We start from the raw sequence: 16,123 nt of genomic DNA on the forward strand, positions 1-16,123 counted from the left end.
CTGCTTTGTAAATTAATATGAAAATATATCCCTAAAGAAATAGGAATGACTATTACTGCCATATTTATTTAGTTGAAGAATGTCTTTGTGTTAATTCATTCATATTTTTATAAATGTATATTTATATTTTTGTATTTTTATGAAATAAACTAGTATTTATAAAAATAAATATCATTTTATTTACTTCCTAGAAGCAGTTCTGATCTCACTTATAACAGAAATTTTTTACATCTTTATAGGTGAAACACGATTTACTCAGGGAAAAATCAGCTAAGTAACTGCATGTGATTTGGAACTAGAATGTAGCAAGACTATAAAAGAGCTTTAGTATAAGTTATGATATTTTGTTTCTGCCACTTAAATATAGACAAATGCTTATTGAACCACTGATATCTACCCATCAATAGGATATGAGAACTTAGAAATATAAACTATTATAAATATACTTGTGAATGATTATAGTTTTTGTATAATTTTTTCTATAGAATCAGCCAGTGAATTTTATTTGAGAGTATATGAAGTGTGTGTAAGAAGTGTTACGTGTATGAGGGAAAAAATGTAAATTACTCCTCCTTTAGCAGAACAGTTTTCAGAATGAAAAGGAACAGTACTGTGTTTGTTCTTCCTTGTCAGATAATCCATGGTATATAATCTAGGTGACATTTAAAATATATACCAACAAACTAGAGGAATTTTTTTTTAATTGAAAACTTCATTGGGTAGGTTCAAAGTCACTGCATTTGAGGAAATCTTGAAAGAACAGGGGGCATGTAGACTGGAGATAGAAAACCTTAGGGAATGTGTGATTTTGATAGTAACTGGGATTGTTCAGAAAACAGAACTTGGACCCATTAAGACATGAGAAAGGAGAAGAGAGGGGCACAATTGTGCATAATAGTTATTTGCAAATCTCTTGAGACTGCTGTGCAGAAAACCTGACTTGGTTTCATCTGGAAAATAAAACGTAAACCAAAAAATGGAAACTTCACAAAGTGATTGCACATTATTCATTTTCTGTGCCATGAATTATCTTTTTCTTTCTCTTCTATTATTCATCCTTTAAGGAGTAAATATCATACCCAGGGTGGTTCCGAGTGTGGAATTTATTTAGAAATTTAACACTGACCAGTCTGTTACCAAGCCTATTTAAATAGCACATGCCAGCTATAGACAAACTTGTGTATTCTGATACTATGTTATAAAATTTTTGAAGACTATTTCAAGAACTTTACTACAAGTAGTTGACACATATTAAGGATTTAATTTGATGCTGAGAAAGTAAAACATACTTTGCACTTAAGAAACATTTGAAATTTTTCTAATCATTGGAATTTTCCAGAAAAAAGAAATTTAGTTTTAGTTGAGAAAGTTTTTTTGTTTGTGTTTTCACTTTAGAAAGTAAGTTTTCCCATTGCTAGAGCTATTCCAGCATGAATCAGACAAATACTTGAGGAGGATAACATTGAGTTAAAAGTAGTCAGCAAAAATGAATTAGATATCTATTAAACCTCTTTATAATCACTTATTCTATAATCACTAGAATAAGTGGCAAGAAGTAAACACATTAAAAAGAGGCCTATAATGACTGTACGTGTAACAGCTGCTTAGAAAAGAAACAAAATTATGTTGAATCATAAAAGGGGAATTGGTAGTTACACCGCATGCCTGGATTTACTATGCTTCAAATACTAAGCACATCATAACAAACAAACCAAGCTACCTAGAAGTTGTAAGCCTACAACTGCAATGAGTAAATCATATTAATACTACATTGAATAAGAAACATTACATTTCTAAGAATGGTTATGAAGAAACGTTCATTTGATTATAATTTTTCAGCACTTTAATGAAACTGGTTTGAGTTCTCTCTTTCCTGGATCTGAGAATGACTGATATACTGATGTCTTTATGAGGACAGAGCTAACAGATTTAATACTTATTAAGTATACGATTGTTTTTGCGATAAGTCAAAGAGTCCAATTTGGTCAAAGAAATTACAAGATTTGTGAAATATTAATAATTTTTATAATTTTCTAATAATCTATGAAATTCCTATAGTAGGAAAACTGCATTTAGAAGCCTGATCAGTTTTTGTGTAAATTTTAAAAAATCCTAACTGACAAATAAAAAAAACGATAACTTCTTCACACACAAAAAAGTAGGGATGTCTGGGTGGCCCAGCCGCTTAAGAATCCGCCTTCAGCTCAGGTCATGATCTCACAGTTTGTGAATTCGAGCCCCACATCAGGCTCTGTGCTGACAGCTCAGAGCCTGGAGCCTGTTTTGGATTCTGTGGCTCCCTCTCACTCTGCCCCTCCCCTGCTCATGGTGTCTTTCTCTCTCAAAAATAAATAAACCTTAAAAAATTAAAAAAAAAATAGAGATGATAATATTTACCCTTAATTAAATTTTAATTAATTACTCTTAATTAGTAATTACTCTTAATTAATTACTTTACTCTTAATTAATTCTTAAAGTGTCTTTACTTTCCAAACAAAATAAATTAGTTAGCTCGACTGTTTAAACGTAAGATAGAATTGAAGCTAGTTGAGTAACCATTTTTTCCAAATATAATTAAAACTATCATTGTTTTACTTTGTATATTCAAAAAATTCAAAATGTATATGTGTATATTTATATCTGAAGTTTTTTCAGAGAGGAACCTATCTACACTATTTGAACTTTCAAATATGGACTGTATAGGAGTATATTCAATACTGCTTCAGACACATGAAATAGATTCCAGACACTTAAAAATCAATTTAGTAAAGAAAAGAAAATAGCATTATCAATAAAAAGAAACAAACAAATGAGAAAAAAAAATTCCTACCATAGCCAGCAGTTGAAATGACCTTAGTTAATTATTCCTTCCACTTTGGCATAAGAACTGCGGCTGGCTGCTGGGATCTCTTATTATGTTGGGTATTCTTTTATTTTACTCAGCCTCCCTAACTGGCTTCTTCTTTCTAACTCTGTATTTTAGAGTGGTCTGAGCCTTCTTTTTCCTTTTCTTTTCTTAATTTATTTATTCATTAATTTTTTAAATTTATTTTTGAGAGAGAGATAGAAACAGCATGAGTAGGGGAGGGTCAGAGAGAGAAGGAGACACAGAATCCAAAACAGGCTCCAGGCTCTGAGCTAGTTGTCAGCACAGAGCCCAGCACGGGGCTCGAACTCATGAACCGTGAGATCATGACCTAAGTGAAAGTCGGACACTCAACCGACTGAGCCACCCAGGTGCCCCTTCTTTTCCTAATTTAAATTTTAGCTCCTGATGATCTATACACCTTCCCAGTTGCTATGCATATTTATGTCAATATCTACATACACATATAGATATATTAATATAGAGATAAATTGAGAATTCTCAAAATTAGATCTCCATCTTTGCCTCACTCCTATAATCTAAACATATGTCCAATGAACTATTCTAAATTTCCACTAGGATACCTAATTAAGTGGGATATGTGCAAATTATAACCTCTAATTTTGGCCCCAAACTCTGTTCTAATCTCAAAGTGGCCCAAATTGATGGAAAGACAACAATAAAAGACAACAACATCTTACTACTTGTCCAGGCCCAAAATCTTGTAGTCATTGTTCATTTCTGTTAATCTATAATCCTTCATATGCTGCACTTTAAGAAATCCTACTGACTATACCTTCAAAATTTGTCGGGCATATAATGATTTTTCATCACATCCCCGGCTACAATCCTGGCTTAAAAGTGTTACCTGGATTCATGCAGTACGCTTCTAAGTGTTCTTTCTTACTCACTGAGGCTCCTACCATCTATTTTGAACAGAGAATACAGAATGGGGTGCATTTCTTCTTTTTTCTTTGTTTACTTTCCCTTCCCTTCTCTCGTCCTTCCTTTCCTTCCTTCCTTCCTTCCTTCCTTCCTTCCTTCCTTCCTTCCTTCCTTCCTTCCTTCCTCTTTCCTTCCTTCCTTCCTCCCCTTTTTCCTTTCTCCCTCCTTTTCTCTCTCTTTCTCTCTTTTTTTCCTCTTTTCTTTCTTTTCCTTCACCTTCCTCCCTTCCTTCCTTTTAATTAGATAAGCATGAGCACCTCACTTCTCTATTCAAAACTTATCAATTATTCATCACAGTGAAAGTCAGTCCTCACAGAGGATCTACCTGGTCACAGATCAAGTACCCAGTATCTCTTTGATCTTATTCTCCTCTAATTCCTTCACTCATTTCACTTTAGCTATTATGAGTTCCTTGTTCCTTAAAAATGCTAAGCACTTTCTCTTTGAAATTACTGATCACTATCCTTGAAATTAGCTTTCCCCAGATATCCATGAAGTTAACCACAGAACTTCTTTCAAGTCCTGGTCCATACATCACTTAAAACTACACCCCCCCAAATGCATTTCTCCTTTCCCAGTTTATTTTAAAATAAATACTTTCCACAGAAAATATCACTATTGAACACGATGCATAACGTGTTTATCATTTAATCATTTCACCTGCCTATTTCTACTAGAATGTAGAATTGGTTCAAAAACTGGCCCTTCCACACACAGGGCAGGGGAGATGGAAGAAGGAGGAAGGCCCCTCGAGGCTGGCCGGAGCAGGTTTAATAAGCAAGGGAACTCACATACGAGGCTTATCTTGAGCAGCAACAGGACAAGATACATTTCTGTACATGCCGGCCAGAATCTTAAAAATCTATACCAAGGATTTAATTGGATTCAGTCACATAAGTCACATACTCAGCCTAGATGGTCTCAACAACTCCTTATTCTCTCAAGGATGCATCATTGAAACAGCCCCTGGTGTGAGAATGGTTAGCAAAAACAATGTACATTGCACGAACAGGAGAAGGATGTGAGGAGCTTCTGAAAACCCAGGGTCCAGTTTTGGGGTTAACCTGAGATGACATCCTTTCTTCCCAAATCATATCTTGTTAACATGCAGCAAATATCTGTTAAATGTTAAGTGACATGCTCAATATTTAGATATAATACTTTTCTTAATTTGGTAAAATATTATGAATACATAGGAGATTAAAATAAACAAATGTAAACAAAAAATAATTATTATACTCAAATTCATACCAATGTACATGCTTTCAACACAGCACTGATTATCACCTAGACTGTTAAATCTAAGTACTGTATGCTGAATTCTGGTGGATCATGATTAGATCACTATTTAAAAGGATCTTTTCAAAATTACAGAAAAGCATGACTAATTTTTTCCAGTTTTTAAAAAAGCCTCACTAAACTAAAATTGTATTCAATGATCTGTGATTCTAAAAGAATATGGTAATGGGATTTTATTAGATTTCAGACCATCAATTCTAAATGTCAGTATCAAAACACAAGCCAACACAAAGAAAGAATCAAACAAACAGCTTTTTTTGGGCAGTTTTAATTATCTTTATAATCACCTAATTATTGTACTGTATTTAGCCCTCTTTTCTCACATTTGGGTAATTGTGAGTAAAGGCAAGCTGAACAACTCTAAGAAAATGTTTTCTTACTTAAATACGTTTAATTACTTTCCAAATTTCAGTAATGATGTGTGATTATTTTTTAAAATAAACATTGTTTGGGGGTACCTGGGTGGCTCAGTCAGTTAAGCATTTGACTTCTGCCTAGACCATGATCCCATCTTTCAGAGTTAAAGCCCCACATCAGGCTCTGTGCTGAGAGCTCAGGGCCTGGAGACTGTTTCAGATTCTGTGTCTCCCAATCTCTGTCTCTCTCTCTCATTCTCTCTCTCTCTCTCTCTCTCTCTGCCCTTCCCCCACTTGAGCTCAGTCTCTTTCAAAAATAAATAAACATTAAAAATAAAAATAAATAAGCATTGTTTAATAACAGTTTATATGAAATAAAAACACCAGCTATTTAAGTCATTACGTTCACACTAGCAATGTACAGACATTGGGCCTTAACTTACCTGTAGTCTTTGTTCTTGTTGTTTGACAGAATATTATTTCCTATATAGTGTTAAAAAGTGTAACAAAAATCACCAGCATTGAGAAGTCAAGGTATTTCACCTATATGTAATTCCCTCTGGATTTTCTTGTGGAAGCTAGTAGTGAAATTAGGCAGCTTTCTGCTACATTTATGTGTCACTCAGTAAATCTCACCAATTGCCAGTTCATGACCGCTATTTTCATATTGTTTCTAAACACATAATTATGTAATTTTGATGATAGTCATTTTTCAATAACATATATTATAAATATCTTTCACAAATATGTGACTTGCATTTTCACTGTAATTAATTTCAATATAACCAAAATTATGTATGCTATGACATACAAGTTCCCTGTGCAGTTTTCTACATATCCTTATTACTAATTCAGCTCCAAACTGTCAGGTATTTAAAATTAGAAATTCAGAAGCACAAACAAAGAAACAAACAAAAAATCGTGGAGAGCTAATTTCTTCTTCTTGAAGAAATCTTTCCTTCAGTCACTGAACTGCTCCAGTGAGTGGGATTAACTCCCTTCTTAAGCCAGATGCATCCTGGTACCTCCTCCCACCATCCACCTGCACATTCCTTGGGTCTCTCCCCCAGAATTGGAGTCTGGAGTCCTATGTGCCATGTCAAGAACTTTCAGTCTGTTTTTCTTGTTCCTTCTTCCCATCACGTTTAGGATAATTTTGTCTACATATCTCTTAAATGATGTTACTGCACATTTGTGTCTAATATTATAGTTCCATTATGTTTTACACAAACAAAAATGCTTTAGTAATCAATTGTCTTTATGCTCTAACTGTATTGGTACCATGAAGTTTCACTTGTTTGAAGAAAATATTTCAACTCCTTGGCCACCAGAAATTTCTCTAAGGACATTTACACAACAGCTTTATTAATTTATATGGTCTGCCTATTCCTCATAGGCATTAGGCATTTGAGTTTGTAACAATGTTATTATAAAACACTGGCCAGAATTCTAAAAAAAAAATATGAATGCTATTACTGATAAATGTTATTTATTTAAATTTAATTTTTATAAATTTAGTATATAATCATTACTAATATCCTCGCATGTAAGTATTATAAGGAAATACATTTTGGGTAGTGATATTCTTGAGATGAATATAAACAGTCAGATCTGATTTTGTCTGTTTGATTTTATTATGCCAATTCAATTCTACTTTTCACTGTATATAATCCTGCAAAATTCATTTAATACCTTCACATACTTGGAAATTCAGTATGTTCACATTCATTTAATAATCAAGTACAACATGATCTAGAATATTATGCGCATAATAGCAACTAAACCAAATAAAGTATGTCTCTATATATTTGATTCAAATGTTATAATCATCAGAGTATATCACATTTAAAACCTCTCTCTAATACCAACTTTGTAAGAATGGCTCAGTTGTGTGGTCTGTTAGTTTCAAATTTCTTTTTTTCATAGGAAACACATTGGCACCTTTTTATATTAATTATAGGAATAATGTGCTGAGAAAAGTAACGATTTTAATGGAAAGTATTGATTCAAATTATAATTTAAGGTCACAGTGTAATGAAGACACTAACACCATTTTTTGATATTTAACTACTGAGAGCTTGAAAGGCTTACCCTTCCCTCTTTTCCTTGAGCCCCAAGTCTAGACTAGCTGATAAAAGTCTGGGCCTTCCTTCTGTGGGGTCAGACAGGAAATTCAATTCACGTACATCCTACCCCTAGGACCAAAGTTTCATCCAGCCTTACTCACTAACCACAATAAAACTTAGCCATTTTGGATTTACTTGAGAGGCTACAGTGTTCTTCCAAGAGGTGTCAATTATATAAATAATAAAGCTTTTCATACCTTATTGGTGTGTGTGCATGGCGTCTTTGGTCTCTGCATCCAAACCATACTTTGAGTGGGAGTCCATCTACGTGTTCAGGAGACCACAAGAAACAAATTACAACTAAGTTTTAGATATCTAAAAATTGTAGTTTGATAACGTTAAAAACATAAAATATGATTTTATAAACATTAAATAATACTCTAAAATACTTAAGAGATACTTTATAATGGTTCTCTTAAAGATGAAATTGCTCAAATTATCATTGCATTTATTAAATGCAACAATTTAGTATAGAGCATATTTGTGATTTTAATTATAGTGTAATGCGAATTTGGTTTTTTGACAGACTAAGGAAGTTGGTAAATAGAGAAAGAGAATAGCTACATTCAGATGTACTGATGCTTCCAAGTGCAAGGCACTGTATTCAGCGTTTTACAGGGATTACTCACTTAAGTCTCAAAAGTCTTTTATTTAGGTATTATCTTTGTCTTCATATAGAATAGGGAACTAAAATTTATTTGTTACAAGTTAGTAAAACATGAAGGAAAGCTTTAAATGTAGGCAACCTAACTCAATACAGTAGGCTCTGCTTTTAACCAGTATCCTATATATTAGGACATCATTTTATAACATGGAAAGCATGGTAGTAGCAATGAGTTAGGAACTTTTAATCATATATTTGTCTCAGATAATATCAATAATATTCAATTTGATTTAAAATATAATGAAATGGCTGGCTCAGTCAGTAGAGCATGAAGCTCTTGATCTTGGGGTTGTAAGCTTGAGCCCACTGTTGGTGTAAAGATTAATTTAGAAATAAAATAATTAAAAAATAATAATAATATGTCAACTAACAGTTTAGAATTTTGAAAAACTAAAGGATATAAAATACTTTTCTTATAAATGAAAAGATCTGAAATTACACAAGCAAGTTCTAGATAAGGATAATATAAGAATCTGAAGACATATAATATCTAATAATAAATAGCAAAGGCTAACAAAACTGCAGCATATAAAACAATGTATTAAAAATTGATACTCTGATGGGCACCTGGGTGGCTCAGTCAATTAAGTGTCCAAATCTTGATTTGGGCTCAGATAATGATCTCACAGTTTGTAGGACTGAGCCCAGGTAGGGCTTCTTGCTTACAGCATGGAGCCTCCTTGAGATTCTCTGTCTCCCTCTCTCTCTCTGTCCCTCCCCGACTCATGTGCACTGTCTCCCTCTCTGTCTCTCAAAATAAATAAGCTTAAAAAATAATTTAAAAATGCTACTATATGGATGAGATTTCTGTTGTGTTTTTTATCATTAGTTGGGGAAATTACGCTGTGATTTGGAGAAATTCCCACAAAATTTTGTAAATTAAATACTTTGCCTTGGATAATAACTCATGTGGAGTATTTGTAGAATTAGATATATCTACTTTTCCTCAAAATTAAAATATATTTGAGTTTATTTTTACCCTTCTGTTAATGCTAATAATAATAGGCAAATTTGTATTCACACTTCTTTAAAAATTTGTTAAATATTTATTTTTGAGAGAGAGAGACAGAGGGATACAGAATCTGAAGCAGGATCCAGGCTCCGAGATGACAGCACAGTCTGATGTGGGGCTCAAACCCACAAACTACAAGAACATGAACTGAGATGAAGTCTGACGGTTAATAAACTGAGCCAACCAGGTGCCCAAATGTGTATTTGCACATTGAAGCCAGGTAATAGTGGAAGCTTGCCACATTCTCTCAGATAGGACTGGGGCAGAGGAAACAATAGAAAGCAAAAAACAAAGATTTGAGGTCAGAAGTGAGACCTTGTATCTTGCATTTCCATATCATAGTTTCAAACCTTTGAAAGACCACTTTTGAATTAATCTGTAGAGCAAGCAAATTAAAATGGTGCCTGGCAGCAATTAAGTCTAATGTCAAGAAGCAATATTGAACTTATCATTACCCACAGTCATTCTAAAGAGGTCAATTTGGAAATTAGGAACAACTTATTAGGAGGAAAGAATAGAGGAATGGGCAATGGTGACATTGGTCTCATTATTTTTCCCTTTGACCACTGAATAAAATATATGGCCTTTTTTTCCCGTGTATACTCATTTAAAGCAAATGACTGAGGTAACCCAGGGAGAAATTTTGATGACTTTCCACTCTGCATCACACATATATCCACCAATTCCCCAAGCGTGACTTTTTAAAATTTTAATCTTTTTATATTTTATTATTTTTATTATATATAAATTTTTCATTCCATAACTGGAAGCCATTATCTTCTCAACGATGGAAAATTTTGGATATTGTCAAGTGTAAAACTAAAACACATTTAATCTCGATAGATAGAATATTTATATCTATATTTAAAATATAGCATCGATATAATAATATCTTCTGAAAGTGTAGAAGGTTATTCATATATGTCATCTGAGAGTGTTTATATACTCAGATTTTAATTTTTATAGAAATAAACATACTTTGAATTACAACTCACTTAACTGGTAAGAAAGAACTAATTGGGAAGTTCACAGTATTCTAAATATTCCCCTTGTATTCTGGGTGAATGGTAGCTTCCTGTATTGATTGGATCATGCTAATAAATTGCTTAACTTACAAAAAATGTTGCTAACAAATCACACTTGTTTCAGTTTTAGAACTGTTGATGTATTTGTGTAATGAAATAGGCATCTTATCAAGAAATAATCATGTAATATGATGTAGTTCTTACTTGAGTATTTATTTATTGAATTATGTTAACCTAATGAACTGATGGAAATGTCGATCTACTACTACCAGATCAGAAGATAGGCATGCTCTGAATAGGAGAGTTGATTATACTGATCTAAGCATCAGTTAATAAAATAGTGGGGAAGTTATTTCCATTTCATGGTCTGTGAAATTAATTCCTTAACCTTCCAGCTATAATGAAAGATCATATTTTGCATTTTTTCATTATTAATCTACTCTCATACTTATTATCATGAAGTTATATTAAATATTCTCAACCTTTATTCATTAAAACTTTAATGCAATAACCATCAGTTTTACTCACTGAATAACAAATAATTTAGAAACAATGTTAAAAGATATTTAAATGCAAATCTCTGTTAAATGAAGGAGTGATCTGAATTTCTAAAAAAATTATTTAAAAATCTAATCTAATTCAATTGAAACTAATACAGCTAAACTGCTTGCCGTTAGATCATATATGACAAATTAATTAACATGTTTTTATTTTCAGCAGCTTAACAAAATATCTTTCATTGATTCTCTAAATACTATATTCATTTTCCTTTTAAGAATAAATATACATGCCACCAGGCATCAGAAACCAATAAATAAAATAATATTTCCCAAGAAAAACTAATGTGTACTTAACAATTTTAGGCATATATTTTTTGTGAATTTCTGCATATGCAGCAAAAACACCTTTGTGAATTGGGACCAATGAAGTAAACTTAAGAGTTAGAGGAAATTCTGCTCATCTCTGAGAGAAAAGCTCTTTTAATAGATTTCTATGAAAGGTCCAAGAAGAAAAGCATAAATGTAAGTGATCAAAAAGAAAAGCCCTAAGCTAAAAAATATGCTACAAATCTCAAAGGATAGTTGCATTTTCAAGATATTTTTTAAGTTGAATTCTATTTTGAGGAAGAAAGAAGAAAGTTCATCCTTATTCTTCTTCAATTTATGAGGAAAAGGAAATTACCTCATTAAAAATTAATTTAAAATTAAATCCCAAATAGAACAAAATCAACCATAGAAATGAGTCAAGCTCTAATCCACTGAGAACAAAGATGACAATGATTTAAGGAATAATATGCTCATATGAAAGTTCTCATGTGCTCCTACGGCATTTATTATCTTTCATTATATAAATGTCCTTTATCAGTACAAAGCCATAATGCATCTTGATAGGAATAAAAATAAGTAGCCAGGAGAGATAGTAAACAAGAAAACACACACATGTTTCCTTGGTTTATCTTGCTTATTTTATTTAAGTTATATATAGTTTTTTACTATTTCCACTTTTGATGTTATCAAGCAACCATCATCACTAATTTACTTTGGCTTGCTTCAGTGTGAAAGCACTACTTACTTGCCTTGAGGCACTGAGTCAGTTTTTGCACAGTATCATATACTGATTTGACCAGCTGCCTTCACACTCACAAATCAAAGTTTTCTCTTTTTCTAGAGATCATCAGTCTCTTTAATACAAGCACATTTTCTCTGGTTTATGTACTTATGCATGTGGTATTTCAGAAGTTCTAAGATACTCTTTGCCTTCTACATGTCATGGAAAATGTGAGGGAGAGGCAGAATTGAGGAACTTGGAGATAGCCTCCATCTTTTCCATGGGTACTCTGTTATTCCATACTCTGTTCTTAGCCCACTATCATCAGCCATTTTATTATCAAAGTTTTAAACATCTAAACAGAAATGAAAAGGACCTACAGAGTATTACCCACCATTCAAAGTTATGAGACACATGTTGCATTTTTCCAAAAAGACATCCTGTTCTGTTCTCTCTCTTCTGCTTTGATGACAACAATAAAGCAACTTTCCTATATAGGAACTTAGTCAGCATCTAATTAAGAAGAGAAGGGAAGCCAGATTATATTTTTGTAATGTATCTCTGATCTGTTCAGGTGAATTTTCTTGGATTCTCATGGAGCAACACTTCACATGACTGTGAAGATCTGACTCTGGGAGGTAGACCTATGGATGGTACATTTAAAAACTGGACAAAGATTGTCTACAGTTTCTCCCATCAAGAATTATAATTTCTTGGGGCACCTTCAGCATGCTTCATGCTTAATTTCTCACAGTGAAGCATCAACTCTTGATTTCGGCTCTGGTCATGATCTCACAGTTTTTGAGTTTTGAGCTCCTCATCAAGTTCTGTTCTGGAGTCACAGAGGCTGCTTCAGATACTCTCTCTCTCTGTCTCTCTCTGTCTCTCTCTCCCTCTCTGTCTCTCTCTCTGCCACTCCTCCACTTACTCTCCATCTTTCTCTCAAAATAAATAAAAATAAACTTAAACAAAAAAGAATCATAATTTCTTTCCCCAGGCCATGAATTTAGGCTGCTGGTATTTCTAGTTGCTTTATTCTAATGGAATGTGGCAGAAATGATTTGTCCAAGTTCTGAGCCTGCAGTTCCACCCCTGCCCTGAGAAATAACCTGCCCTCAAGTGAACAAGCCTGGCTACCAGCTTGGCATATAAGATAAAATATTCATATAAAGAGAGCCTCCAGCTACTCCAGCTAATCCCCCAGAAAGGTGAACAAACCCAGAAAATAATATCCAACCAATATGTGGACACCCGGCTTGAGCCTTGGCCAAACTGCTAGCCCATGAAATAATGAGTTAAGTAAAATGCTTTTGTTTTATACCCCTAAGTTTTGGGATAGCTTGGTATATAGCAAGCAGCACTGGGAAAGAATCATTTCCTCCCCTGTACATTGAGGAAGGGAATCAAAATGACAGTTTTCCATGAACAAGATCTTTTTTTTTTTAATGTTTTATTTATTTCTAGGAGAGAGAGAGAGAGAGCGTGAGCAGGGGAGGGTCAGAGAGAGAGGGAGTCACAGACTGAAACAGGCTCCAGGCTCTGAGCTGGCAGTCAGCACAGAGCCCGATGCGGGGCTCGAACCCACGAACCGCGAGATCATGACCTAAGCGAAAGTCGGACGCTTAACCGACTAAGCCACCCAGGCGCCCTGAACAAGATCTTTTCTAACGTTTGGCACCTCATGACGATCCCTCTGCTTCTCTGTAATTCTAAGTACATAAAATGAGGTGAATAGTACATGGTTGGTAATTGGAGGGTAGAGATATTTCATGGGTCCATTTGTAAACCTCAAAGAAGTATTTAATGACATACTTTGTCCTCATCTTATGTTTAATTAATCAAAAAAGAAAGATGTCAACATGTTCAATAACTGAAGAGAAGGATTATACACAGAAGAGGGGACAGAGTTAAGAGACCCAATGAGAGATTCCTAATTGATTTCTTATAATTGCATATGTAAGCAAGTAATTAGCTTACATTTATAGATGACTACTTTTCTAAAACATTCTGAAGGTCAAACTACAATTACACAATTATTCCACATACCAAAAAAATATACACTATGCCAAAAACAAAAGATCATTTGGGTAGTATTACACCTTAGCATTATGGCAATAACTTTCTAATGTTAATAAACCTGTAGATATATAAAGGCTTCTGGATTCCTAAAACCTGAAAGTTAATAAGTTCTCATGAAATGTGATCATTTTGATAATTTGGTGGGCTTCCTTAGTTTATTAATCTTGGCACTGTTTCAGTAGAAAATATGAGAAGGAAAGATCTTTTATGTTTAAAATAAATGACTCCTATTTCTTGGTAACATACAGTTACCAAAGTAAACATACAGTTAACAAAGTAAAATAAATAAACATAGTGACAAAGTAAAAAACTTTGAATGTCTATTCAAAGTTCAAGAGTGAACCCAAATAATATGCTGGGTGAATGTATATCTTTTCTTTCATTTTTCAAAATTTAATAAATTCTATCCCTTAAGACACTAGCAACATACATACAGAGTCTAAATCCTGCTTATCCTTAGCACATAGCATATGCCAATACAATGGAATTAATAATACATATATTTGTTGGTTACCCAAATGAAAATATTTGGGATGAATATTCCTTGCCTTCAAAGAGGAGAGCCGACTAGGAAAACCTTACTTCCTAAAAGCCAGAAGGTATTCAAAATGATTCTGTAGGAAGAAAAGTAAATGGATGACAACAATTTTTCCCAAGGGACTGTCTCCACTAAAAAGACTTACTGAATAATAATGATAAGGTCAAAGATCATTTTCTTGTCCTTTGTCAGTGAGAAAAATACCAAAGGGACAATAAGTGTCAAAGAATCTGTGAAGAGCTTTCTTCCAACGGTGCCTATAGAAACAATGAACCCCTGCCTAAGAGAAGTACTACTATTGTTTGGCATGATGGCAAAGAATAATTCATTTAAATGAAGAGGGTATCTCGAGGAAACCAAGTTTCTGAGAGGTTACTGAGTGACAGCCCCGTTAAATAATATCTCTTTCCTGAAATAAAGACATGAGTAATTGATCACAGAGAAACTGGTTTACTTGATTTTAAATCTAAAGAATACTTTCTCTAAATCACTAGGATGAATCACCATCCTGGCATTCATTGCAGTCATATACCAGTGAGAGCAGATGGAATATAAAATGGTATGAAACATGTCTACTGAGAAAACAAGCATTTTAAAAGTTAATGAAAGACAAAATAACAAGGGTATAAAGTAGGTTTAGTGATGTTAATGTAATTACAGCATAAAGAGAACCCCTACACTTTTAATGATTATCCAAATGGGAAGTAATATTAGTAGTAATAATACCAGTAATACATTTATCATTTTTCTAATCATCATCTTAAGCACTTCAGGTATATCATATTACCTGATCCTTAAATAATATTTGAAAGGTATGCTTTTAGTAGTCTTACTTTATTGAGAAGGCAAATGTGACTTAGAATTTAAATAAACCTTTAGGGGGTGAAGACCCAGCATTCAAGTTAAACAGATGCATCCCTATATGTTAGTTCACAAATGTTATGCTATGTCAGTTACAACAAACCATTTTGAATATTAGATCTTTTGTTTTAACAAATAGATAAATGTAAGAATATTTTGTGTAATGCTTCAATATGTATTAACTCTAACATTTCAGTGCTTACTATTTACCAGGCCCTTTGGGCATTGGGGATAAAATGATAAACAAAACAACAACAACATCTTACCTTACTTCAAGATACTTAATATTTTAGTGGACTCAGTATTACTTATTGAGCATTAACTATGGCTTTGCTACTCTTCTAGGCTCTTACATTTATTAATTGATTTAATATATCTTTGAGGTATGGTTATTAGAACATGCATTTCTGAGATGAGTTAACAGATACAGAGCCATTAAATGGAGAGCTTCATGTGTAAGTTCTCACAGTTACTAAGCAATAAGGCTCAAAATATCCCTCAGTCAGCCTGCCTCTAGATTCTACAGATGTGCCTATTGTAAAATAATCCAGAGTATTTTATCGGAAGGCTGTGACAGGTTCTAAACCACTTATTTTAGTCCAACCAAAAATCTGCTTCCTTAATCTGCTTCCTTAAAGATGGATTAAATAATGAACTCCAAATGGTGGCATCTGGGTAGCTCAGTAGGTTGAGCATCCGACTTCAGCTCAGGTCATGATCTCCTGGTTTGTGGGTTCAAGCCCCGCATCGGGCTCTGTGCTGTCAGCTCAGAGCCAGGAGCCTGCTTCAGATTCTGTGTCTCCC

This window comes from Hyaena hyaena, unplaced genomic scaffold (genome assembly GCF_003009895.1).
Source record: "Hyaena hyaena isolate Hyena2069 unplaced genomic scaffold, ASM300989v1 scaffold_864, whole genome shotgun sequence".
NCBI lineage: Eukaryota > Metazoa > Chordata > Mammalia > Carnivora > Hyaenidae > Hyaena > Hyaena hyaena.